We start from the raw sequence: 24,758 nt of genomic DNA on the forward strand, positions 1-24,758 counted from the left end.
GCAGGTGGGACTTGAACCCAGGCCTGAAAAATGTGTTGCTGGAAATTTTTTTTTTAATTTAACCTGTTCAGAAATGTTATTACAGACCTCTGGACCTGGTGGCACTTGAATCTGGGTCTCTTGGTTTAGGGATAGGGACACTACCTCTGGGCCACAAGAGGGCCGGTGCTGGAATCTAACAGTCTACCCTTCAATTGTTAACAGGAGATTGCTCAGATAATGAGCCCATTTGTGTAAGTGATGGGTTTTGAATAGAAACCATTCTCTATTGTTTCTGGGAGTGGCATGTTCTCATCCATCCTGCTCCCTCCCTTCCCTGCTTCCAGAACAACATTAAGGATGTTTCTCCTAGTTGGGCATAGCAAGCCACAGAATCTCTCAACTCTCAATTCTGGGGTGAAAGTCCGGCCTTACGTGTGAATCCACAACTTGTCCCATAGATTGATCAGCCTTCTAGGAAAAGAAAATTCTTGACATTAAACTTATAATTTACTTTATATGCCTGTTCCCTTCTACTTCATAAACAGTCATGTTTAACATTGGCTAACTGTTCATTTGGTTATTTTGATTCCTTTTCCTTCTCTGTATGGTAACATCTGACTTCTCCTTGAAAGGTTATTTTGGGATGGCTGAAGCCGATTACGAAAATGTGAGCAGTTCTGAGCAGGAAAATGGTTTGGGAATTTGAATTCCAGCATGTAGTCACTATGAATGTTTAACTACATTCTTTAGCGGAATCTAGCTAACTTGTCCAAATTAATTGTCCTTGCTAAAACTGCTAAAGCTGTATTAAGGCTAACCCATTAGGAGTGGCATAGCTTTGCGATTAAATTGTAATTCACTTTGTTAAATTGAGATTGAAAGGTAAGCAGTGTTTTTTTTAAAATGTAGTTTGGAATTTATTTCACTGTTTATGCATATGTACATCATAGTTCTGACAGATTCTTGAGTTACCATGTGGAGTGTTGTATAAAAATCACAATCTCAATGCATTAGGTTTCTGATAATGCAAAATCTAAAGTAGCTGAAATAAGTTTCAGGTGGTTCTTGTTGCTTTTGTTTGCTTCTTGTATTACCCTAATTATCATGTTGACTTGCACTGTATCAGTTCATAAACTGAAGGCTATGTCTCTCATTCTAGATTTATTACCCTGATGTCTTGGGGAAAATGGAACAAGTACATAAAAGAGTAGTTTAAAAGAAAATAAACAAAGTGATTAAGAATAATTGTTTAAAAATATTCTGAACTTTCTCAGAAGGGAGAGGAAATGTTTGGATCTTAATTATCATTGATAGGTTGCTTAAATGTCAATTTATTATTTAGTAAGTGAAAATTTCTGGAGTCAGCAGTCACTTCCATAAAGTTTAAAGCCTGCCACTTAGTTTGTACAGGGCGCAGTCATCAGTAATGTGCAGCATTATTTGTGTCTCGCAAGTGCATAAGGGGTTTGTACTGTGCACTAAAGATCATTACAAAAGGCTCTGGCTTGTCCTAAGCCTGTTTCCTTTAGACCACTCTCTCACCATGCTATTCAAAGCATGTTATTTGACATATGGGATTTGTTGCAAAGAAGATGTTAGTCATGTCCTGTATTTCCAATTCCTTTATCCAAAGCATGCATGCTAGTAGATTTTGCTCAAGAAATGTGTGAGTGGTGAGATAGAAGGTGGGCAGTGGATGGAGTGAATATGTCTTTATGGGGATGTATGTATGAATGATTTCAGTCAGCTTGTCAGTTTTCATCAATCAAATGACGGAGTGAAATTTATAAGGAGAGGAAGCCAAGGGAGGGGTGTTGAGCAGAGGGTTCCAGTTACAACACACATTGTGACATTCAGTTGGGAGTCAATAAGATGTATGTGAGATGACCTATGCCTGAAGATGCACTGTATTCTATTGAGGCTTTTGGTAGGACAAGGGCTGATGTCCAGAATCAGTCCCATTTAGATCTGCAAGTTTGATTAAAGTTTGTTTCCTTCAGATGTCCTCAGAAGAATGGAACCCCATCTAAAATCATTCCCAAATAGATTAGCTTCTAACCATCTGCATAGGTATGCAGATCTTTTAGCACTGATGTTGGGGAGGTGGAGTACAATGGAAATGATTTCAGAGTTCTAGTTTAGAGTGGTGCTGGAAGAAAAGCACAGCAGGTCAGGCAGCATCCGAGAAGCAGGAAAATCGACGTTTTGGGCAAAAGCCCTTCATCAGGAATAGAGATTTCAGAAGTATTTAGTGTGAAGTGTGTTATGTGGTATAGTCCGTAAGCTTTGTAATGCCTCCGTTAAGGACTTTGTTCAGTGTATAAAGGATAGGAGTTTGGATGGTGCAAAAAATATGCTGAGCATAGATGACGCTGAGATCTGGTCGTTGGCAGGTTGCACTCAGCCTGTGGTAGTCCATTGGACAGTTTCCTCTGTGCACAACAGCAAATTAAAAAGTGGGTATATGTGGCTCAATGCTTTTGCATCATCCAATCTCAAACTGGTCACCAGAGTAAAGCATTTGAAACAGTCAAAAACAGTCAGCTCAGTGATAAAATATGGGAATAACTGATTAGAAAGCAATCAAAAGGGATTCAGTAAGATTGTGTTCTCTCACTGGACTCTGCATATACAGTGATCACATTCTCAGAACAGATGGATTTTATAAAGTTGGGAGGAAGATTCATCAGCATCCACTATGTCAATGACATTGTACTTACAGCAATAACTGAAGGCTTCCAAAAATTAATTAACAATTGTGAATGAAAATGGTAGTTTTAGATTACCACTCAGATGCAAGTAAACACATACCATGGTAAGATACAAAGGAAAAAAGACATTACGGTGTGCAGCATTGCAATAAATCAAGTTAGAATAGTCAATCAAGTCATTTGTAAAATTCAGTTATAGGATTAGGGTGGCTCTGGCTAGGCCAACATTTATCCTTAATTAATTCAACTATCTAAGAAACACGGTAAAATCCAATATCAAATGTAATATTTAAAATCAGAAATGATTCGACAAGTCAAAAGTATTCTTACTAAATTAAGCAACATTATAACAAAACATCAACCTGAATCTTAAAATGAGAATCTGTTATGTCTGGTTGGTAATGAATTATGGATGTGTTGCTTGGAGCATTGGGAAAGAGGAAGAAACGAAAATCAATAACTTTGCAATGTGGTGCTTAAACATCCTAAGGGTAATCTGAGTGGAGAAAAGGACTGACTAACAAGTACTGAGTGAAACTGGGAGAACAAATGTATGTTCAAACAATACCAAAAAAAGACAAATAGAATTCTTTGGGAATGTTACTCAGTGGAAGGATTGGAGCACTAATCAGTGCTCGAAGGGTAAGAGGGTGACAGTGAAGGAAGTAGCTAGACAAAAGAGAGTGATTAAAATTAAAGATTGACTTAACCAGAATTTCAACAATTAAGTCATTCACATTTATTATGTTCAGAAAGTTCAGAAAACTTCAGTCTCATACACTTAGATAATGATGGCATGGGATATTTGGCACCGAAATAGACTTGTGCAGTCCATGCCAATGTTAATGCTCCATACAAGTAAACCATATGATCATTCCCATCTAAAAGTTTACCAATTTGATTTGTTTGGACCTCTGATAATTTCAAATTCACTAGTCCTGATATTATTGTTAGCACTGAAAAGTATGAATTTTCTATAAGAAACAAGCCTTGATTATGGTCTGTATGGCTGATTTCAGTGGGAGAGAGTTATGCTAATACCTGAGTGATTGGAAAACGATACTGCAGCTTTGACTACTACTGATTTATAGAAGCATACTGCAAAAGATTGCTGCAAGGGAAAGAAAGGAAGTGTTTTACTGTTGTAGCATTTGGTAACATGAGCAGATGTTAAGATGAAATGGTTTTGGCCAGAAACATAGTGTGATATGAATATTTGATATTATTTTCAAATACTCAGAAGCATAAAGGAATGGGGATCAAAAGGGTGCCCTCTGGAGATCTGCCACTAATTATCATGATCAGAAGTTGGTAAACTGATAACCACTTTGCTGTGGAAGTTCTTCATATTTCCAATAAAATCAGTAAATCTTTCAAGATCAAAGTGTTTTAATGTGGCTAATGAGGGCACATCTTTTGCATTATGGCCATTACTGTCTTGAGTTTATAAGACTGATAGGCATACATTTGCATACTATCTTTCATAACCTCAGGGTATCCCAAAGCATTTTACAGACATTGAAATACATTTTGACAGTTTATAACCTAGGTTCAGGAAAACTTGACCTGTGTGCTTCTGAGCCAGTGTAATGGACATTGAACTATTGAACTTTGTGGGATTCTTGTCAGGTGTGCAGTGTATTTTGAGATTTGAAACTTAAGTGTTTGGCAAGCTGGCTGCAAAGAGCTCTTTGTATCTGCAGTATAGCAGCCAAGCTCCCAATTTTTTTTTCAAAGACTCCTCCCCCCAAAAAAGCTAATTTCTCCCTTACCCCCATGGCATCCCACATTTCCTAATAGCAGTCCATGCCCAATCTGATTATCCCATTTTACTAGATATGCCTCACATTTATCTGTGTAATATAATCTGGGATTTTTACTTAAATATTTATTTTAAGTTTGGATTTCTGGTTTTCAGTTCCTTACTGGAGGATTTTCTGTATGTCTAAAGTTAGTAGTTAACTTGTATTACTGTAGCCATGGTGATTTCTTTTTAAAAAAGGTTTGAGGCCAAGCTTTGGAATTAATGGGTTTTTGTATATGTGGTAGGGTTTTATGACTGAACAAGATAAACATGCTCTAATTTAGAAGAATCGGAGAGTTCTTTTAAACATAAAGGAAACACTTAGAGAGAGAGATTTACTTTTAGATTTTCATTCAGATTTGGAGCAATCCTATTAAAGTACTTGGAATAGGCTGGCTATGTGGACTGATGCTCCTGAGAAAGGAGGAGTGTGTAGTAAACTAGTTTAACTTAGGTGAAGAAATGGCATCAGTCCTCCACCAGAAATGTTGAGCGAAACCCTGAAAAGGGTACTTAAACCTGAGTACGTTTAAGCACGTTTATACTAATAGATCCAGAAAGAACCTGTTTGCAGTATCAGTTTAAAAATTGATGTAACGAATGACTTAAACATAACAAGGTGTTAGGTAAGTGACTCTGTTGAAAGTATTGTATGAGTAGGGTTTTGGATACTGTACCGGGGTGTGAATTGGGTATATATAAAAGATTCTGGATTAGTGGTGCTGGAAGAGCACAGCAGTTCAGGCAGCATCCAAGTAGCTTCAAAATCGACGTTTCGGGCAAAAGCCCTTCACCTCGATATATAAAAGATATTTGTTTCTTTTCAATCTACGCAGTGGTGTTTTGGGATTAATGGGAGTAGTTTTATTGTGTGGTTAAAGATCTTTGAGTTTACATTCAAAGTAAATGATTTGGTTTATTCTATTTTATCTTCCTCTCTTTCATAGAAGACATCCATTTTATTATCAAAGAAAAATCTGCAGCATTCTGTGCTTTTGTTTCAATGAGCTACTACTTCTTTAAAACCAAAGAAATCAAACTATGCTTTATCAAGCCAGTTTGCTGTCTGGATCTGACTTGTCTGGTAATAATATCAGTTAGAATCATAAGATTTGCCTCCCATGTTTCATTCTCAGGACAAAGTTAAAAATTACACAATACCAGGTTATAGTCCAACAGGTTTATTTGGAAGCACTAGCTTTTGGAGCGTTGCTGCTTTGTTAGGTAGGTGTGTAACAGAATAATAAGACAGAATTTATCGCAAAAGATTACAGTGTCATGCAACTGAAATGATACATTGAACAAATGTAAATTGCTGTTAAGTCTTTCATCTTTCGAATGGGTTGTAGGTTTCAGTTCATTAATATGTAAATCCCAGAACTTCTTTTAAGTCACATTCTCGAGATAGCTTAAGGTTTTCTTAAAAAAAGGTGACATCTCAGCTCAGACAATGCATTAAAGGTGTGAGGTTAGAGTCTGTCTGTGTCCCAATCTTGAGCCAGACTGGTTCTATTTCCAAAGTAGGAATTTATCCAGTATTACATGGATCAACTGCCTGCAGATTGTGTGCTTTTTGAACAAAGTAGAATGTATCTGCAAACACAATTCTTTAAATGCAAATTCACCCCATAGACTTATATATGTGTGTGTATGTGCGCGCGCATGAGAGAGTGAGAGTTAGTGTGTGCATGCGAATGCACGTGAGAGAATGTGTGTTTGCGTGTGTGCATGCTTGGTGAAATGTGAGAGTGTGATGGAGTATAAGCCTGTGAGAGTGTGGAGAGTGTATGTGTATGTATGAGAGAGGGTTAGCATGAGTGTGTGAGAACGTAAGAGTGTGTTTGTGTATGATAGTGTGTGTGTGTGTCAGAGTGTATATAGTGTAGTGGGGTCACCTGTTGTGTGCTGTGAGCCCAAGGTCCTGTCTGACTGCCTGCATTGCAGTGCAGTTCTCAGGAACCAAGCAATATTGTTGGGAATTATTCTAAAATGATTGGAATATCAGTAAACCTCTAACAATCTTAGAAACTCCTGAATTCAAACTCCTTTCTTTAATACTGGACTAAATATTAAAAGTTGTAATTCGTTAAGGATGTTTCTTAGGTTGGGACCAGTTGGGAGTGTGCAGAGGCATCATTGACTGGTGGATTCCCCATGGCAACCCATTTAGCAATTTCAATCCTCTTGCCAACCGGTCAGTGCAAACAGTGGAGTGCCACATATTGATGAGATTGCTCAAGTGATTTTACTCAAGATTTTTTTTTGATTTTCAGTGAATACTTATTTATCGTACTGGATTTAATTGGAACTATCCTGTGCAAAAATTTTCAATTTCTTGCATTGCTGAAATGGCAAGATTACATTCCATTTGAGGTGAAAAGAAGATGAAAAACAGTCCATGTATCAATGTGGAAATCTATTTATTAAATCATATAATCAGTGAGGATGCTTGGTTTGCTTCCCTGCAGTCTCTAAATGTTGTATAAAATTTCTGTGACAAACATGTTATGGAAAATGTATTGTAAGATATCAATATTTGTAATTAAATGTTTATTGTACAAATAAGCAACTCATACACAAAGATCAATTCCTCATAATGATATTTCCTTATTGATTGCCTCTTTCATTAAAAATAAATTGGAAAAAGGCAGTGTAGTAAAGAAAATAAGACACACTTATGGTAGGTTTAAAGAGCACTGAATGCTTGACATAATCTTGTTTGTTTTTCGATCCTGCAATCTATGGGATAGATTCTTAACGTACTACTTGCTATCTAGAATTATTGGTGCATTCAACTGAACTTGGTTTTTCCTCGGGCTGCTTAACGTTATACTCAGTCACTGGCTCTCTTGATAGCATGTGCACTGGCTCTTAGTGAACCTTTACAATTCAACTCTGTTACCTGTGTTGAGATCACAATTGCAGTCCAAATGGGATGAAATAAAGCAACGTTGAGTAGGTTTGAGTGAACAAGTGCTACTTAGTAGAACTGGTGATCGCATTTACCATAACTTCACAATTATGTGCACACTTTTGTATGTGGAATTGGCAGTTGGCTGGATTGGGCTTGCTCTGATTTTCATGGACAAAACAAAACTGGGCAGATATTTCTGTTGGAGCTATGCTGAAACAGCTCAACAAGGACATGATTAGTTGTGGAGCACAAATCTTCATAACTACAGTTGGAATGGTTGCATAGCTTTTTCAGTACCATTGGCCATTTCTTGATATCCTATGAACTGAATTGAATTCTATAAATATTGCTTCCGGCAATGAAAAGGATCTCAGGAGGAAGCCAAGATGAATGATTCTCTTGGCATTTCTGCCTGAAATGATTGCTCTGTCAATACTGAGGATGGGGATGTTTTTCGGGTATCCTTTCATTCTTTATTTGGGGCAGATTTGACAGGATTGCACAACTTTGATCTAATCCATGTTTTGTGGGATCTCTTAGCTCTCTCTATGGTATATTGCTTCAATTCTTTAGCATGTAGGTCATCCTGGTGTAACTTCAAGTTGACAAACATATTTCGCCTTAGGTGTGACATGTTCTTCCCTATACCTCATCAAGTCCAAGTTGGTCCTTGCCTTTTTCGTAATCATGGAGTAAGAAATGTGTTGCATTTGAGGTGACAGATAGTGGCAGAATATAATACTGCAGCTGTTGACACAGAACATCTTAAGGATAACAGGTTTTAAGCTGCTGGGTATCTTCTGAATCAATCCAATTTTCCACAGTGATAGTGCAACACAAAATAGTGGTATAAGTGTGAAAACAAGACTTGATCTTGACAACAGCAGTGTAGCAGACACCACTATCAACATCTTCGGGACACATGCATGTACAATAGATGAATTAGTAAGGATAAGGTCAAACAGCTTTCTCCCTCTTTCATCAACCCAATCTGACAGAAATATGTTCTTCAAGCCTCGTCCAGCTTGATTGGGAATTGTATCACCAAGCTGCTGTTGATGATGGATGTTGCAGTTATTGTGATCGAGTGGCCTCAATTGTTATGGATAAGTGCTCACTTGATGTTGGCGACCAAGTCAGATCCCTGACTGGAGCCTGGCTGAACAGATTATAAATCTTCAATTGTTCTACTGAAAAGATCTTTTACTAAAATATAAGTGCACAGTGTTGCAGTCTTTGTTTTGAAAATGAACAGTAGAAATGAAGATAACGAAGGGAAACACCATTATGTTCCTTTATAATACGGATTCAAAAAGTTTTAAACGTGTAGAAATGACCGATGCAGAATTAGTACACCCTTGTACATCTTCCAAATGAATTTCAATTTTAAGAATATCTAGTCCTTTACCTCAAGCACAGTCCAGTCCAGCTCGTTCCTAAGAGAGAGAGTTTTTTGTTTTAATATTTTGATGTTCTTGAAATCATTGAAATTGTAACACTCATGCTGGCACTGGAGAAAACTCTGTTTTTATTGTTGTTGTGCTCCTGACTGAATTTCTTTCCAGTGCTATAGTATCCTTGCCACTGTTTCTTTTAAGCTTCAAAAACTTAAATTCACTTCTTTTCTACTGACTATATCCCCAAAACTTTGGTTTCATCACCTTAAACTCCTTTCCTTCAGAACATAGCTTAGTATGTTACTTTGTCAAAAGATTCTCAGCACCTCAAACTTTGATACATGCTTCTTTCTCAAATAACTTCTGAGCACTGACAGAGTCAACATGGAAATGTCTCTGCCGAAGTCCACTCGGTGATTTCCTAGGACCTCTGGTTAACTTTCTCTTGCTTGGAATTACTGGTATTGTTTTTGTTTCACTTTCCTTAAATGCCAAATTTTAATTCCCAAGTGTACGGACAAACCCACATATCCAGTTGAGAATTCCAAGGAGTCAAACTCGTGGAAAGTTATACCAAGATACATTTTCTATCGATCTCAGTTTCATCACAGTATCCAACCAGTGTACATTCTGTGCCCTTGGTACTTTCAGTGTTTATTGAAGTGGGGTTCAACAAAAGAAAATACTAATTTATCAGTTGAATGAGGTCAGCAAATGACAGTCAGGAGCAGGTTTCCATGCCTGTCTTGAACTATGTGCTGTGAGGCTACTTGAACTGCCGTTTGGAAACTACTTGAGGAATTCCTGGGCCACTACCTACAGTAAAACATAGGAAATAGAAGCAGGAATGAACAATACAGCACCTCATGTCTGCTTTACCATGTAATATGATCATAACTAATCTTCTACCTCAACTCTACTTTCGTGCCATATCCCATATGCCATCATTTCCTGAGAACTGTGTCAAATCTCTTTAGGATCTTGTATGTTTAATAAGATCCCTCTCATTCTGCCAAAGTCCAGAGGGTATAGACCAAATTTTATCAATCTTTCCTTCTTAGCAGTCCTCTCATTGCAAGAAGCAATCAACTGAATCTTTGCTGAACTATGTCCAAGCTAAATATCTATTTACTAAATATGTAGGCGAAAACTGAGATGCAGTAGTTCAGATGTGGACTTAGCCAAGTCCTAAACAATTGTAGCAAGATCCTTGCTCTTGTCCTTTAGTTCCTTTGCAATAAAAGCCAGCAATTATACATCTTAAATATTTGCTGTATCTGTGTGTTAAGATTCTGTGCTATTCTCACTATATACCACTATACTATCACCCTAAATTGAATAAAATATATTAAGAGACGAAGGTGTAAGACCCTTGAGCATTGACTGTATGATTGTCAAACTGTTGCTTGGTGTGGTACTGATGATCAATCTGAGTGCACCTGTATGTACTGACTAGGACTTTAAACATTTACTTGAGCAGCTTTATAGCCTCTCTTTCTTACTATGTTTTCAGCATATTGCCTTTGGTTTGTACTATTCATTTGTCTCAACATTCTGAGCAGCATTTTTCCCAGTTGTTTACAATGTTGGTAGTTGTCAGGAAAATACTGACAGTGGCAGAATCTGAAACTGCTGGTGACTGAGAAAAACAAGTAATACAGTGGACAAAGAGGAACCTTGATGACCATACAGAAGTTACAAGTCACTGTTCAGAATAACAGTCAAAAGACTGTAAGCATTTACTTGCGTAGTATAATCATGTAAATATGCTTCATTGGTGATTGGAAATTATAATTAAGTAAGCATACAGAAGCTGTAATTGATTAAATACAATAATGTGAGACAAATGAAGTAACCAGAATGACTAGTTACAATTGGATAGTTATAACCATAAAACAAGTGCATACTTTTGATTACTATATATAAACTGCTGTTATGATAAAGTAAGTATAAAAATCAATGTGATGTATTTTTCGGGGAATCCATTTGGCACATGGTGAAAATGTCTCCCCTACATATGCTTGAATAAAGACCAGTGTAAAGAATTACCCAGTGTTATCTGGTCAATTATGAGAACTAGAGAGTTGGATAACTGAAGGTTGTTATAAATGTAATACTCAGCAACAATGTAGTCATTCAGATAAATTCAGCGGTCCCAGCTGTCCCAAATGTGCGAGTCGGAAACAGGAGCTAGAATTTGTGTAAGGTAGCAGATTTTCTACAGGACCAAAAATTGGCAGGTTTGAAGGAAGAGGAAACAATCCCCCTTGGCTTAATGATGGAACTTGTGACCAATGTCTTTTGAGCAGCAGCTCATTAAGTCATGCCCTATTCAGATTAGCAAGCCACTCCCTTGAGCTGCTAGGCCATATAGGGTGCTGGCAACTTCGGAACATCAGCTGCACCAAAATGTAAGACCTGCGGCTTACATTTGATTAACAAAAGAATTACAGGCCTGTGTGTTGTAGAAGTATATTGTACAAGAAATCCCTTCTGGGAAACAGTCAGGGCATGGGAACTGCCTCTCTTATCCATGGCCCAATCTTTGTAATGAAACCTTCTCACTGGGCTGCAGTGTGAAGTCACCCCTATTCAGCTGATGACTTCTCATATAGTGGGGGTAAGCAAAATCATGACAACACTATTAAATGTTCCTTTATTGAATCATTGCTATGTAAATTGGCAGCCCACTTCTCGTCCCCTTGCCAGTAGAATGTCTTTGTGCCATTACTCCATTGAGACTCCCAGAATCTCATTCTCCTTCCTTGGGGCTGGTAAAGTCCTGTCCTAGGTAGATGACAGGGCAACCTCAATTATCTGAATGACACAGGTGGGGAGTATTTTGTTTGGATAATCAAATGTTCAGATAACACAGTTTATCCAAGCACGGGACCTTGAGATCTTGTTCGGGTAATCCAAACTTCGAATAATCAGTGTTCACATATCACACCCGGAATGAGACACAGCCCAAATGAATCTATAGTTCAGTGATTTTGGAGCAGTGTGGACATAGAACTAGTAAATCTATCTTTTCTTCCTACATTTTAAAATTCAGAAGTCTATTTGAAAGCTTAACAAGGTAGCTCATTTGGCTGACTAAGGAACAGTTATCAGTTAATAACCTGAAATCTGAATTAAGCCTTTTTTTAATTGATTCATGGGATATGAACATCACTGGCAATCACTAATTGCCCTTGAGAATGTCGTGAACTGCCTTCTTGAACCACTGCAGTCTACCTGGTTGACCCAAAATGCCCTTAGGGAAGGAGTTCCAGGATTTTGACCCAGCAAAAGAGAAGGAATAGCAGTATGTTTCCAAGACAGCATGATGAGGGGCTTGGAGGGGAACTTGGAGAAGATGATGTTCTTATGTATTGGCTGGCCTTGTCCTTATCGATAGAAATGGTTGTGGGTTTGAAAGATCTTATGATGGAGGGAAGGTCATCGATGAAGCAGCTGAAGATGGTTGGCCTCAAAACTACCCTGCGGAACTCCTTCAGAGGTGTCCTGGAGCTAAGATAATTGATCTCCTACAGTGTGACTATCTTCCCATGTGCCAGGCATGACTCCAATTAGCGAACAGTTTGCCCCTGATACCCGTAGATTACTGTTTTGCTTGGGCTCCTTGATGCCACACTCGGCCGAGGGCTGACATTGTCACCTCACCTCTGAAATTCAGCTCTTTTGTCCATGGTGCAACCCAAACTGAATGTCACTGAGCAGGTGTTGCTTAATAGCACTGTTGATGACACCATCCATCACTGAACTAATGGTCAAGTGCAGACTTAAGAGTGGTAATTGTCTGTGTTGGATTTGTCCTGCTTTTTGTGAACAGTACATACATGGACAGTTTTCTACATTGTCAGGTAGATGCCAGTGTTGTAACTGTCCTGGAACAGCTTGGCTAAGGGAGCAACAAATTCTGTAGCTCTAGTCTTTAATACCACTGCAGAAATGTTATTGGGGCCCATAGCCTTTGCAGTATCCACTGCCTCTAATTGTTTTTGTTATCATGAGGAGTGAATCAAATTGACTGAAAAATAGTATCTGTGATGCTGGAGACCACTGGAGGAGGCTGAGGTGGATCATCTGCTCAGCACATTTGGCTGAAGATTGCTGCGAATACTTCAGCATTAACTTTTGTTCCATCATTGAGGATGATGATGTTCGTGGAGCCTCTGAGCTTCCTCTTCCAGTGAACTGTTTAATTGTCCACTACTATGTTTGGCAGGGTGTGGCAGAACTACAGAGCTTAGGTCTGATCCGTTGGTTGTGAGATTGCATAGCTCTGTTTATTGTGTGCTTCCTTTGCTGTTTGGCATGCAAGTAGTTCTGTTTGGTAGCTTCATCAGGTTAACACCTCAATTTTACATATGCCTGATGCTGCTTCTGGCACGTTCTCCTGTACTCTCCATTGAGCGAGTATTGATCCCCTGGCTTGATGATAATAGTTGAGTGGGGCCATGAGGTTGTAAATTGTGCTGGAGTACAGTTCTGCTGCTGTTGGTGGCCCACAGCTCATCATGGATGCCCAGTCTTGAGTTGCTAGATCTGTTCAAAGAGAGTCCCATTTTCAATAGAGGCATTTCAGAGAAGATTCACAAAGAGGAACACTGGTGTGGGTGGATCGTGTTATAAGGAAAGGCTAAATAGCTCGGGACTCAACTCACTGAAGTTTAGAAGAAGATAATCTCTTTGAACCGTCAAGGATTCTTAAGGGACTTGACAGGATTAATGCTGAGAGGATGTTTCCCCTCTTGTGGGAGAGTCCAGGAGCAGAGGGCACACTCTAAGAATGAAGAGGCACCAATTTAAGACTGAGATGAGGAATCTTTTCTTTGAGGGTTGAGAATCTTTAGAACTCCTTGAAACAGAGAGCTGTGAGAACAGAGTCCTTTTGTATAGTTAAGCCGGAGATTGTTTTTTGATAAGTCGGGGAATAAAGGGTTATGGGGAAGATTAGATTAGATTACTTACAGTGTGGAAACAGGCCCTTCGGCCCAACAAGTCCACACCGACCCGCCGAAGCATAACCTACCCATACCCCTACATTTACCCCTTACCTAACACTACGGGCAATTTAGCATGTCCAATTCACCTGATGTGCACATCTTTGGACTGTGGGAGGAAACCGGAGCACCCGGAGGAAACCCACGCAGACACGGGGAGAACGTGCAAACTCCACACAGTCAGTCGCCTGACTCAGGAATTGAACCCGGGTCTCTGGCGCTGTGAGGCAGCAGTGCTAACCACTGTGCCACCGGGCCGCCCGGGAAAGAGCAGGAAACTGGATGTGAGGAATGTTGGATCAACCATGGTGCTATTGAATGGTGGAGCTGCTCTAGGGGGTGGATATCTACTCCTATTTCTTATGGTCTTTTGCTAGTTAATACAAATTAATTGCTAAGGACCTCGTGGTGCAGTGGTAGTGTTGCCTACCTCTAAACCAGGAGACCCGGGTTCCAGAGGAGTGTAATAAATTCTCTGAAAATATCTGCAAAGCTAACCTCAACGTAATTTGGATTTTTGTGAAGAGGTAATATCCGTACTTCTGAGCCAGGAGGCCTGGGTCAAGTTCCAGCTGCTCCAGTGGTGTGCACTAACATTTATGAATAGTTTGGTTTGAAAATATCCACACAAATTAGTTGCTCAGGTCCTTTTGACACAATGGTAGTTTTTTTTTCATGGGATGTTGGCATTTCTGGCTGGACCAACATTTATTTCCTATCCCTAATTGTCCAGACTGCAGTTACCAATTAGCCACATGATCAGGAGTCACATATAGGCCAGACCTGGTAAAGATAGGAGATTTCCTTTGTGGAAGGACTTTAGTGAAACAGATGGGTTCATGGTCATCACTAGATTCATATTTCCATATTATTAACCCATGTTGGGATTTGAACCCAGGACTCCAGGACATTCCTTCTGTCTCTGGATGAATAATCTAGTGTTAATAGCACCAGGCCATTGCCCACCCTTTGAGCCAAAAGGCTTGGGTTTGTCTTCCCTGCTCCACTCATGTGTCAATACATGTCTGAACAGGTTGTTTTAAAATATCTCTAATTTTAAATTAATTGCTGAATGTGCATGCATAATAGTCCCTCAGAATAAGGATGACATTGTCTCGTGGTATGACAGTACAAGTCATCTTTTGACATGGGGAGAATGCTGTGCTTCGGCTAAGTTACTAATTAGGTCTAAGGTAGATATCACTCAATAATGTAGAACTGTAGGTCATCTAATTATTGCAACCAATGACACAGATGGCCATAAATGTAGGCAATCACATTGTAACATGAGTTTCTGAAAGCATGTTTTGAATTTTATAGGCAACTGATCACTGCCAATCATGGTCATTCTAACAAGATTCCAAGCTAGCAATTGTATAATGTGTGGTCATAACAAATAACGGGTTTACGCTGCTAGATAGAGAAAGCCTGTTGTTTTGTGATTTTCAGCAATATCTTAACCAAACAAAAAATATAGCCATGATGTTATGAGGAGAATTCATGTTGCGATAGCTTAAATACCTGGCATTTCCTCAGTTGAACAGCATGCTTTGTGTCAGGATCTTAGTGTTATTGCTGAATGCTATGCATTCAAGTACCGTCAGTCTGTCACCTTTCCAGCTACGCAAGATAAATAGTTATGCGTCACTATAGCAATTAATCTTCCTTATTGTGCCATGCAGTAACAGAACATTGAAAATGAAATGCATTGTTTAATAACAAACATTTTCTGAATATAGTGTGGAATGCTAACCCTGCCATAATAAAATATAAAGAATTGTTTTTTCACACTTCTAAAAGTCTAGAATAAATAAACATGATTCCAAACCACTGGTCAGCAACACTAGATTGGTTACATCTAATGAGCTGGGCCCAAAGTCCTTGCAGCATCAATATCTTCATTGTTTATTAATGAGTAGAAACGTATGTGACACGAATGATTTACCCTGAAAAATGACTTGTATAATTCTTTTCCAAGACACATGAATTAACAAATTGGAAGTCTGTTTTTTGGTTTTTTTTCCAATAAGAATATAACTATTAAATAATATATATTTTTACCATTGTATTGTAAGGCAGTTATAAATTCACAGATTGTCAATATGTAAAGCAATAGTCTAATTGCTGAGTGTGCATGCACAGTAATCCCTCAGAATAAAGATGACATTGGCTCGTGGCATGTCTGTACATGTCATCATTTGACATGGGGAGAATGTTGTGCGTCGTCTAAGTTAATAATTAAATCTGTGACAAAGTACCTTTTATTGGGACTAGATCAAGAGTCTGATAACATTTCTGTGAGTGACTGACCATGCAGTTGACAAGAATTCATGAGATCTTCTATAAAGTTAAAAGATGATATCCATTTCTTGCTTCTTGGTGTTATGGCTGCTTAATTCATTAATATGATGCACTTGGTAGAATCCTGTGCTTTAATTTAGATGAAATGCATTTTTCTGCTACTGAAATAAATGGCTTATATTTACAATTTTCATGTTTCATTCAACAGTCATATTGCACTCAGTGTCAATTTGTGTTGCTCTCTGCACAGATGTTACAATTTCTCTAGCATTTTCTGTTTTATTTCAATTCTCCTGCATCTGCATTACTTTATTTTCACTCCAATCAATCAAATTTGTTGGTGATGAGTAGCTTCTTATGTTGATAGCATTAGAGACCGATTCTGCCACATGTGTTGGTTAGCAGATGTCCTGGATTTACGGTTTTGTGTTGGCAAACTGCTGTCGCGACAGATCATCAAAGTGGTGCATGTAAGCCCACATCATATTGCCATTTTCTTCTGTTTTCTGTTAGTGTCCCAAGTATGAGAATTGATATCATATTTGCAAGCATTCTTAAATCAATGTTTTCAATAACGTTACTGATCTTCTAGCACTGGCTACAACATCCTCCAGAAAAATCCTGGGTACATGATTATCTTCCATTCGGCAAAAGTATCCGAGTGAGTGAAGTTGTCTCCCATTGATGAGTGCCAATGTATTTGGGAAATGTGTCTTAGAGGCTGCTATATACATGACTTTGACCTTCCATAAGATGCCCAGATTGTGCAGCAAACATTCAGGATGAAAGTTAACCTTCAATTCTTGTTCACTTTAAGTTGATCATGCTTCACAGCCATTTAAAAAGGTGATAAAGCAGAAGCATTATAAACGAGAACCTTGGTCCGAAGATTCATGTTTGATATTCCATGCATGATATGTGAGCTGCTTAAAGATGATAGCATGTGTTGAGTTTTGCCACAAGAGAGTGATTGTCACTGCATGTGGCTAAAGGAGCAGAATTTGCTAATCACTTCTTATGGGTCATTGCTTAGTGTGATCAAAGGGGAAGATGTGTCATAGTCATAATACTAGCATTACAATGGTCACTGATGAATTTGAAATGCCTTACTGTTTCTTTAATTTCTGTCCTCCCCATGATCTAAACAGTTCCATTGTGAAGATGTGTGATTTATTTGTATGTTTCAATAACATTTATTTTTGTGATGGGATTTTTAAGTTTTGACTTAATGGCATATGGGTTTTCTGTCTGTCTCAAGGGGTTTGGTGATTATTTTGTAACTATTTCTGTAGCCAAGATGATTGATTTAAAGCATTTTGAGAGAGAACATCCAAAACAAAGGGATTTTTGTTTATATTGGGAGAGTGTTTACAAATGAACAAAGTGCACAGTATAGCACGTGAGGCTTTCAAATGGGAGATCCTGAACTTTATTTTGGAGAAAAACTTAATACAGAAATCTTTCAAGTTAATTATAAGTTTTGTGTAGTTCTCTGGAATTCTTAGCTGAAGATGGATGTGTAAAGCAGCTTTTCCTCACAAAGGAAGAAAGTAATTTTGCATTGTGAAAAAAATACAGATTACCTTAGAATAAGAGGTTTAGTAATTGTTCCAGACAGAAATATTTGAGTAAAACACTGAATGTGTTATTTGAAGCTGAGAAAGTATGTGAAGTTCAAGTATATAAAGGGTCCAAGAAGCAGTTATCAGAGACTAGGAATTGAAGTCACACTTAATTTAAGCCTATTGTAGTGATTGGGAAGATTTGTCTCTGTTGTGAATACTGTAAAAGAATGCTTTTGGAATTAAGTGGATTTTTTTTACAATGTACTCTGGAATCTTTAAATGAGTTGTGTATGAACAGTTAGATTTATTCTATTCTACATATCTTTTGCTTATTAAATTGTTTCGTTGTTAAAACCGTAGCTGCAACATTGCATACTTATATTTCACAAGACACCACAGCATTGAAACCAACAAAAGTTAAAATATGTTCAGTCAAATTTCAGTCTGGGATCTGAATTGTCCAGTAATTATGCCAGCTAGGATCATTTGTACCATTCTCATAATCAGTTGAGAAGTGTCCAGGGGCTGATTAAAGTGATTAAAATGCTGTATAAATTGCATTATTAACTTGTGTTCAACAGCCAGTATTTGCCAATGTGCAGAGTGGATATGTCTCTTCAGTGGTAAAGTATGGCTGCTTCTGAAAAAAATTATATAATGCACCCTGTGGCCGGATGAGGGGAAACCATGTTTTGCTCTTGAGGTCCAAAGCATAAATGCACATTGAGCCATTATGCCATTATTGGAATCTAGTCTGCATATTTAAAGGACCTGGTCAGCTTATGGCTTAATAGCTTGGCTTCAACTTAAAATTCTCGTTGGCCAGTTTGAGGTGAGGAAGGAATGGCCCCCACCCAGTTTCTGGCTGATTATAGCCAGCTGTACTATGCAAGGCATTGCCTCACTACCTCCTTCCTCTTTTTCCTGACTCTGCTGTCTTCTCCCTGGGTTGTCTTCCTTTTTATTGCTTTTACAGAAAATGGTACCTTTTGATAGATAGTGCTTTCTGAAATTTCTTTATGATGTTAGACAAGCAGTCAGCTCTACAGCAGTTGCCCTGTGGCTTGATGGCAGTTACTCTGAATAATTTTCAAAATGTCCGCATTTTCTATACTTCCAATATTGTTCCCTATCATTGGTCTGATGTTGTCAATGCAATAAATTGAAACTCAGTTGGGTTTTAGTTTCATGCACATAATTTAAATTAATTGGTTAAGTTTGAATTGTTGTCACAACAGCAAACAAAATTCAGGTTTCCATTTAACAGCCAATTGTTAAATGTATCAATTTTGGAACAACCTGTTCCTCAGCTGCTCTGTGTTCTGGCAGCTGGCTTTGTTTTAAATTTACTTTAAAATTCAGAAAACACTTAATTGAAAGAGTGTATGTTCACTTTTTGTAAAAATAGTCAAATAGAGAAGATAGGGGAAAAACACACAACTCCATAAAGTTGATTTGTTGGTTAGATAATAGTGAGAATATAAAAGGCACAGTGACTAAAAGGTTAATCTGGAGAAAGAAATTAGAGTCTGAGAGGAAGTTAGCTTGGAACGTAAAAATAAATAGCAAGTTTCTATGGATGTTTAAAAAGGAAAAGAATAAATAAAATGAGTGTTGATTCTCTAGAGAGTTGATAATTGTAGTTAAAAAGGAAATGGCAGATGAAATGAACAAATATTTGATTCAAAAATCATTCTAGTAGTAGTTATAAATCAGGAGCAGTTAGGGAAGTGGAACTTAGCAATTTTGCAATCACAAGGGAAACTAAACAAACTGATGGAGCTCTGAGCTGCCACATCTTCAGGTCCAGATGGACTTCATTCTAAAAATTTTGCTAATGAGGTAATAAAAGCATTGGTATTAATTTTGTAAAATTTCCAAGATTCAGGAAAGGTTCCATCAGACTGGGATGTTGCAAATAAAACCCCTCTAATCAAGAAGGGCAGGAGGCAGTAAGCATGAAACTGTGGGATAGCTTGAACTCTGTCTTTGGAAGGTGTTAGATTCAATAATTAAATAGATTATAACTGTGTACTTAGAAAAACTCAAAGTAATTGAGAAGAGTCAGCATGGTTTTGTCAAGGGGAAATCACGTTGAACCAATTTTTTTTATTTCTTTGAAGGAGTAACGTGCATTCTGGATAAATCAGATAAAACCTCTGGGTACTTGGCTTTCAAAAGACGCCAATTAAGATGCCAATTCACAAGTTATGGCAGAAAGTAAGATCTCATTGATTGGCTGGCAAAAAAACAGAGAATATATATAAATCAGTGTTTGTCTGATTGGCAGATTGAGATGAGTGGAGTCCAACAAAGGACTCAGTTCTCACAATTACAAATGACCTTAAATGGGAGGAGTGAAGGCATTTTCGATAATTTACAGTAGCGCAAAATTAAGGAGAAAAGTATGCAGTGCCAGAAGCATAATGAGGATGAAATGGATAAAGGTGCATCAACTGAGTGGGCAAAAAATGTGGTAGTTGGAGTGTAATGTGGAAAAATGTGAAATTATTCACTTTGGTGGAAAGAATGTTGGTAGAATTCTGGAAGGAATCTCATATTTGGAGATAGTTTTTAAGTAATTCAACCTTGCATTTTGAGTAAAGTTTTAGCACAATGCATTAATTTATACAATTAAGGATAAAACTGTGTCAGACATGGATAAGAAAGATACTTTAATACCAGTAATCATACTGGGCTGTACCAGTTTTGGTGAAATTCAAGAGTGGGTTACATTCTGTTCTTATAGAAGTAGAAAGGTATTCAATATACTTTTCAGATTTATTTATGTATTTTTATCTTGCTTTTAACAATTCTGGTTTACTAATGATCCTTTTCTGATCTTCAAGGAAAAATTAATATATTATTTCATTAATTTAGCGTATCTCCTGACGTTGACCTGACAATGTTTTTAGGTTCATGTTTAAGCATGTTAAGCTTCATTAGTTCAAGTAGGATAATACAGTAAATATTTTCTCTGTAGTTTAGCATGAACATGTGCAATATTACAGATAATTAAACAGTCCGTGTCTATAGCATCCAGAATTAGGCTGGTAAATGGTAATAAGTCCTACTCCTACTCTTAGTCAATTGTTCACCACTTCACGTGACTGGATAAATCAGAGTTTAATCTGATCTGTTAATTAAGTTTATCTTGTAGCCTTCTGCTGTTTAGCATCATTTAAACCTGCAGTGTAGCTTCACCATGTGGGCATTTCATCGTAAGGTACATCTGCAGCTGTTCCCGGCATGTTCTTCCACACTCTTCATTGTGCCAGCATTGATTATGTGTTTTGATGGTAATGGTAGCATGTTTGATGTATTAGGCCATGGAGTCCTAGATTCTAATAAATGCAATTCTGTTGCTGCTGATAATTCACAGCATCTCATGGATGTGCAGTTTCAGGCTACTGGTTCTGTTCTGAATCTATCCAATTGAATATTAGAACAACACTTCTCATGATAATCCTGCCCAATACCATTTTAACCAAAACCTTGACAAAAGAACAATCACCCCCTAAATCGTACTAATGTTCTATGTATTCCCTGCCTATTTGCATTCGATGGTGATTGGTAGAGTCAGTAGTTCAATAAGGACAGGAACAGCCATTCTGTAAAGGGCACACGAGGTAGTGTATCTTCTCATGTAAAAGTTGAATATTTTTGTCTATTTTTAAAGGTTAAATTTATGGGGTTGACTATTACATGTATGCTACTTTTGACGGGCTGAAATTCATGCTACAGTCAAAAATACCGTATCATTATCAGAGGCCAATTGATCTCTAAACCGATAAAGAAAGAAAACACAACAAATTACGGTATGCTGAGCTACACATAAAGGGAGGCTGTCACCTAACTCTGACATAATGCGTCTTAAACTTTTGGTGTGAATTGAGATATATGGAAAATTTCAGAATTTTTTGCCCAAGATAGGGGGTCAACCTTTACATGAGATGATCGACTTTTACTCAAGTATATATGGTATCTAACTTTTTTGATTGGAGTAGCAGGTTGTTTACATTTCAAGAATAATTAACCATTGCTGGAAAGGTACACATTCTCAACTGTCATTTGACTTACCTTAAAAGTCTGTTGTTTTTCTGGCCTTGTATATCCCTCAAGTTACCTAGGAGTTTCTACTTGGTGTCTGCCGCTCAACTGCAGAGTGCAAGTGAGAGTCAACCTTAGGTTCTAGACTCAGTGATCGAGGCCTTTATTAGATATAAAGCACATGTGAGGTACACACTTTGCCAGAAGTCTGCACGTTTTTGCACTCAGAGTTAAAACCAGCCCTAATTTATCTGAGGCATGAAGTTAAGTTGCTGAATGACACAAATTTCTTGCAAATAATGCTACCAACTCAACACAAAAATCTAATTCAGTGAAGATTATTAGATTAAAATGGCAAGGATTAAACGAATCCTTGGCATCCCTTAAAGCATAGAAATGGAATAGCCCAGCATTGAAGGAAGCAGACCAGTTTGATCTAGTGCACTAATTTTTCTTGTTCCTTACCTTTTTTGTCCCTCACTAGATGGATTGCTGGTGAATGTAGCAGCAGGAAACCTAGATATACATTTCAGCAAGTTGGTTTCATTTGTGACTGATTTGATAGCACACTGGTCTTGGAATCAAAAGCTTCTAGGTTAAGCCCCACTCCAGAATGTGAGCACAAAAATCAAGGCTGTCAATCCAGCACAGTACTGAGTGCTGCATAGCAGGAGATCCCATGTTCCAGATGAAAGGCTCCATCAGTCTGCTTCAATGAATATAAAAGATCACATAACACTATTTTCAAGATGAGCAAGTGTCCTGATTGACACTACCCTTCCAGCAATATCACAATAGCAGATTATCTGATAATTAGAAGTGCTGTGTCTGGGAATAAGTTGAGCACATATTTGCTGCCCCTTTCCAACATTACAACAGTCACACTATTTCAAAGAGTATTTCAGTGGCTTTAAAGCACTGTATAAATGCAAGTCATTCTTTCAAACCTTTTTCCTTCTTGACATAAGATATTTGGGTGAAACCCATAATCAACTAAGACCAATTGGAAGTTCACTCACTTTAAAGTCTGACTCATAAAGCATTTAAATTAATTTATATTATGAGTTTATTATTAATATGAAATTCCCACTTGCGAAAGCAAACCAATGAATTCAGATTGAGGCTGAAAAAGCTTTTACTCAATATGACATTTCTTTACAAAAACTATAAAGTGGTAACTAAAATATATTGATTTTGAATCATTGCATCTTATTCAAGAGTGTGAAAATAATATGATTGTTGGCTGCATAAAACACTTTCGTATGGGTACCAGACACTTTTGTTGAAGGGAGTGTTTCTAAGTCTTTCGATGGAACAAACTTTTAAACGATGTTAAATTAAACATTTTTCATACTTTATATTTTGTAACCTTATGTGGAAACAACACTTTTACTGAATACGAAAATAATTGTTTTGCAAAGTAGACATAATAGAAATTAGTTAGATTGAAAATTAGTTAGATGCAACAACTTTGTCATCAGGTTTATGGTTAGTAAAATGGATTAAAGATGCAGTAAATGGTTGCTATTCTTAGATTTCATATCTATGAAATAATTAACAAGGTAAAGCCAGATACATTGTGAACCAGCTGTCAGCTCTGTTGAGCAAGAATACTGCCCTTGGAGGCAGTCCTAGTATAAAAATTCTAACAGTTGTCTGAGGATAAAACATATGAACAAAAATAATTATTATCACAACATGTATTGGATGTCAGTGTGATACTCTATTCAGAGTAGAAAGGGGGCAAAAAGCAGGCCAATTAGCCTAACATCTATTGTTGGAAAAATGTTGGAATCAATTATTAAGGAAGTAGTAGCAGCACATTTGGAAAATCAATATCTAATAGATTAAATAAGCGGCCTTAAAATTTGCAAAGTATGCATAATGTGGGGCAATGTGAAGTTGCTGATTTTGGAAGGGAGAATAAGAGAACAGTAATATTTGATTGGAGAAAAACAGCAGAAAGCTGCAATACAAATGGACTTAAAGATACTTGTACATGAAATACAGAAAACTAGCACACAGATGTGGCAGGTAATCAGACAGGCAAATTGAATATTGGGCCTCATTTCACGTGGGTTGGAATATAACAATAGGGAAGTCTTACTGCAACTGTACATGGTGCTGATGAGATCACATCTGGAGAACTTTGAGCAGTTTTGGGTTCTTATTTTATGCAAGATATTTCACTGGAGACAGTTCAAATAAAGCTCATAGGGATGATCCCTGGTAAGGAGGAATTGTCTTACAAGCACAGGTTAAACAGGTTGGGACGCTTCTCATTTTAGTTTAGAAGAATGAGAGGTGATCGCGTTGAAAGATAAAGGGTTCTTATGGTGCTTGATGGGACAAATTCTTACAGAATGTTTCCACTTATGGGAGAGTCAACGATCAGAAGGCATTGTCTCAGAATGAAGGGATGCCAGTTTAAGAGTGAGATGAGGAGGAATTTCTTCTTTGAGATTTGTATCTTTGGAATTCCTTGCCACAGAGAGCTGCGGGACAGAGTCCTTGTGTATATTTAAGGGTGCAGTAGAAAAGTCCTGATGAGTGGGGGAATTAAGGTTTCCAAGTAAAGGAAAGGAAGTTGGACATGAGGAATGCTGGATCAACTATTGAATGGTGGAATAGCCTCCAAAGGCCAAACTGCTTTCTCCTGTTCTATTTCATATGGTTCTTAAGGGTTGTATTAGTCAAACTGTAGTGTTATATTAGACAAAATGTACTGCAATTGTTAACTTCAGATTAAAGTTCCAATTCATTTTAGTTCTAAGTCTTGTTGAGAAGAATGAATACCTAACATTGATTCAAACAGTACAAATGCAAAACAAACATGTTAGGTTGATTCAAAAGCACAATGTTTAACAAAGCTAGAAATCATCTGTACTGAACTGCATTGTACAAACTTAATTCAGCATTAGATTTGGTATTTCTCAGTGATGTGCAGAATGAGTCAATTGCTGTACTTTCTACAATGTCATGATCAATGTTACTACAAAATGTGTGGTAAACTATTCATTCTAAA

At 37.6% G+C, this 24,758-nt stretch overlaps 1 protein-coding gene across 3 annotated transcripts in view; it reads left to right on the forward strand.

Moving 5' to 3' along the window:
- sdk1a (sidekick cell adhesion molecule 1a) overlaps positions 1 to 24,758 on the forward strand; it is a 903,166-nt gene that overhangs the window by 476,904 nt on the left and 401,504 nt on the right. The window lies entirely within an intron of this gene.

Source organism: Chiloscyllium punctatum, chromosome 40, assembly GCF_047496795.1.
Source record: "Chiloscyllium punctatum isolate Juve2018m chromosome 40, sChiPun1.3, whole genome shotgun sequence".
NCBI classification, from domain to species: Eukaryota; Metazoa; Chordata; class Chondrichthyes; order Orectolobiformes; family Hemiscylliidae; genus Chiloscyllium; species Chiloscyllium punctatum.